We start from the raw sequence: 4,545 nt of genomic DNA, 5'->3' as shown, positions 1-4,545 counted from the left end.
GGATGCTCTAAGTCGTATGACCATAGGTATTGTGTCTCATGTGGAAGAGGCCAAGTAAGAACTAGTGAAAGATGTTCATAGGTTGGCTAGATTGGGTGTTAGGTTGAAAGATTCTCCAAATGGTGGTTTTATGGTCCATCATACCTCTGAATCGTCTTTGGTAGTTGAGGTGAAGTCTAAGCAACACCTTGATCAACCAATGATGGAGTTGAAGGAATCGGTTCTTGGTAAACTAAATGAGTCATTCTCCTTAGGTGGATGATGTTTTGAGGTACCAAGGAAGTTTGTGTGTTCCGAATGTTGATGATTTGAGAAACCGGATTCTTGAGGAAGCTCATGGTTCCCGTTATTCCATTCATCCGGTTTCTACAAAGATGTCTCATTACCTTAGAGAAGTGTTTTGGTGGGAAGATATAAAAGGAGACATAGCAGAATTTGTTGCAAAATATCCAAATTGCCAACAAATAAAAGTCGAGCACCAAAAGCCAAGTGGTTTACATCAAGAAATTCAAGTTCCCACTTGGAAGTGGGAGACATCAATATGGATTTCGTGGTAGTTTTGCCTCGGACACAAAAGCAACATGACTCATATGTGTGGTTGTGGATAGGTTGACCGAATCCGCTCAATTTATTCTCGTCAAGTCCACTTACTCGGCGGAGTGTTATGCAAGGATATTCATACATGAGATTGTGTGTCGCCATGGTATTCCACTATCCATCATATCGGATAGTGGTGCACAATTCACATCTAGGTTTTGGAGATCATTTACCAAGGTAAAGCTAAGCACCGGTTTTCATCCCCAAACGGATGGTCAAGCGGAGCGTACTATTTAGACCCTTGAGGATATGCTTAGAGCTTGTATTTATTGATTTCAAGGGAAATTGGGATTAATGGTTTCCTTTGGTTGATTTCTTTTATAAAAAGAGCTACCATTCAACTATATATATGGCTCCTTTCGAGGCCTTGTATGTTAGGAGATGAGATCTCCAATTGGATGGTTTAAAGTGGGAGAGTCTTCACTCTTGGGTTCAAAATTGATTTATAAGACTTTGAAGAAAGTTCACATAATAAGGAACCGGTTGCAAACAGCCTATAGCCGACAAAAGTGTTATGCCAACCATAAGAGAAGGGACTTAGAATTTGAAGAGGGCAATAAAGTGTATCCAAAAATTTAACCCAGGGAAGGAGTGTTGAGATTTGGTAAATAAAGGAAGTTGAGTCCTAGTTATGTGGGTTATTAAAAAGTTTATTCTAAGGACAAATCCCAAAACCATATGCTCTGATGCAAGTTTGTTACGACCCGAGGGTATACACTAGAAGTTATGGTATCCTCAAATTAACACACGGTGTACTCGACCTCTCGGAGGCCTTATACAAGCCCTTAGACATCTTTTATTGCATTATCATAAAAATAGCNATACATAGTTAGACTCTAAGTCTCTTTGTCATCTTAAGACACAACTCAATAGAATAGAATAGGGGCAGAGCCCTCAACAACATAAAATACAAATCTAAGCTATTACATCAACTTAAGGAAAGATCTTGACATAAGCAACCCTTGTATCATAAGGGTCCCTTTACTTGAACTTGGGAAATCTATCCAAGCTCTTTATGTAGGAGACATCCTTTAGCCATCACCACCTACACTTTGTGTAAAAAGATGAAAAAGAGTGGTATTAGTACAAGAATGCACTAAGTATGACAACCATGCAAAAACATGCATTTAAAGAGGACATTTCATTTGAAATCATACAACATGTCTTTTTAGTAAACTTTATGAACATAGTCACATATAAGCTCAATATAGCTCACATACATCATATAGACATGCATACTACTCATAATACCACATAAAACCATTTATTACTTTGAGGCACATTCAATACATACAATATATACCTCTCTTTTATCTTACTTCTTCCCTTAAGTGACCCTCAAGTTTACTTAGTACAACATATCACCTTGAGGTCACCTTACAATAGTCTTTCATAGATATGTTTCATAAACTTAACCACATATATTCACAAGTCTTAGGCACATTATAAACATAAGACTCACATAAGCACCGCCATCTAATACAACCCTTAAGTCACACTAGTTCAATGTAAAGTAGCATCCCATAATACTACTCATACCTAGTGTTCCTAAGAAGTCACCCTAGACTAGTCATATTATACTCAACAAGTCATAACTCTTTCATTCATAATTACACTTAAGCCCACATACTTCATAGCATCATATAAGGACTCTTTTCTTTACTACAACCTTAGTAATAACTCATTTAGTTCATATCATAGGTGAACCACCCTCATAACCCCTTCACAAGCTTACTTGTGCAATGTACACATGGAGTTCCATACCCTTACACATACTAAGTAAACTCATTTAAAAGTCATAAGTGTAATTCACATGCATAGTCATAATTCATGTATTGACATAACAATGTCACTTAACATGTATTCGTATAAGTCATACATAACATAAGTCTTTACTTCATTAGAGGCTCAAATCCTATCCTTTCTAAAAGTCATCTAAAGCAATGCATAGTTTGAGTCCATAGTCCTTTCAATACTAAGTACACTTCTCAAGGAATTTGATTAGAATTCATATTCTTATCTTAGTTCATTTCTTAACCTTCGGGAGACATAGCCATAATCGACATAGACTATGTGAGCTACATGAAATCCGGTGTTCTACTCCCATACAAAAAAGAGAGGGTACTACTTGATAAGGTAGGACCTTCGTACAATATATCTAGTCTAGTGGATCTACTAAGCTAAAAGCGATGGGGGCACATAGTTATGGAACAAGGAGATTGCTTTCTAGAAGCTTGACTTTCTAATGTGGAGGTTTCCATATCATAAGACAACATCTAGGTTGGGAACCCGGACTTACTAATGTTAAGGTTCTCTTTGTGGGAAGCCAGACTTACTAACGTGAAGCACCCACTCTCATTTGTTATGTTCACTCAGTGCTAAGCTTAAACTCCCCTTTTAAACATGATTTAGCCTTTGGATAACATTAGTTCATAAAGATTAGGCTTAGGGAATTACTCCCTCATACATAATATACCTCAAAGGTATCTAGGATGAGAATGTCCTTTTATCATAGAAACTACATTATATGAGAATGTCCTTTCACATAATCATATCATATTCATACTATAGTCTAGTTTAGAGTACAATTGAGTAATTCCTTTCAAGAGACTCACTTTTTCATTAGATTACCATTAACATACTTCATTCGTACATGTATGTGTGTGTGTGTGTGTGAGATCCACCTTCACATTAACACCTTTAGTTACACATGTTCATAACGTCATCAATCATATACTTTTCATGCATAGGAATAGGTAATGATGCATAGTAGAACTATCTTTTCCTTAGTCATTATGGATCTATCCTAATCATAGATATGCATAAAGTGTGTGTAGATTGGTCAACATGATCACATAATGATTATCACATAGCATTGAGGAAGCCACCCTCTAAAGATCACTACACATGTACAACACTCTTTTAAGTATTGAGTCAAACACATCTAAAGTATTAAATACTATTGACTACACACTCTCACATTACATCATAGGAGGCAAGTACATATTTAACAATGGAATAGAACACTCCTAGCATACCTTGATTGCACATTCATATAGGGTTCATATAGGTAAGGGTTATGCTACAAGGATATTCTTCATCATTATCCATATAGACCACACCTAACCCTAACATAATCATCACACATATAAATAAAACATTATCCCCAATCCTAGCTCATACAACTAGTCTGGAAGTCTATACATATAACTTCATATAACATGAATTGGAACATGATATTAGAATCAAGGCTAAATCCTTCAACTTCCTAAACATGGAATCATCATATCAATTCATATCATATCAAATGCCTTTAAGACCATGATCATATCATAACATGTACACGAATCTAAACACCGCCACCATAAGTGGACCGTACCAATCAACACAATTCAATATGCATTCTAAGCTAATTAGAGAAAATAGTTCAACTTACAAAGTCTCCAAGCTAATGGTTTTCTTTGATCATTCCTCCACAATTCATATCCAATTGATATAGATAGTAATAGAAATAAGCAATTCAATACACTCTAATCACAATTTTATATACATGCAATCAAGATCACAAGACCCTCATTATAGTCCAATTTGAGAAATTAGGAGGATCATGGATTCTTCCTAAAATTGGATTTAAATTCATAATTAAAACAAAACTAAAGCATAAATCTATCATAGAATGACTTTGAAATCAATTTGACGATGAACCCATGGCTAGATTGAAAATTGTGAATTTTGGTCTTTGAATCACTTTTGGAAGTCATTGATTAAACTCCGCATATGGAAGATTAAATAAGGATCAATGATTACCATACCTTATTGATTGAAGACCCATGAAAAATTAGAGGATAAACCATAGAAATCCAGCCCCTATCTTAAACTTGAGCTTTGGTCTCCAATGGAGATTATGGGGTTTTGAGAAAGAAGAAGATTTTGGGATTTTTTATTTTC

Source organism: Solanum pennellii, chromosome 11, assembly GCF_001406875.1.
Source record: "Solanum pennellii chromosome 11, SPENNV200".
Classification (NCBI taxonomy): Eukaryota; Viridiplantae; Streptophyta; class Magnoliopsida; order Solanales; family Solanaceae; genus Solanum; species Solanum pennellii.
The sequence above is the reverse complement of the archived record's forward strand: the minus strand, read 5'-3'. Positions refer to the sequence as shown.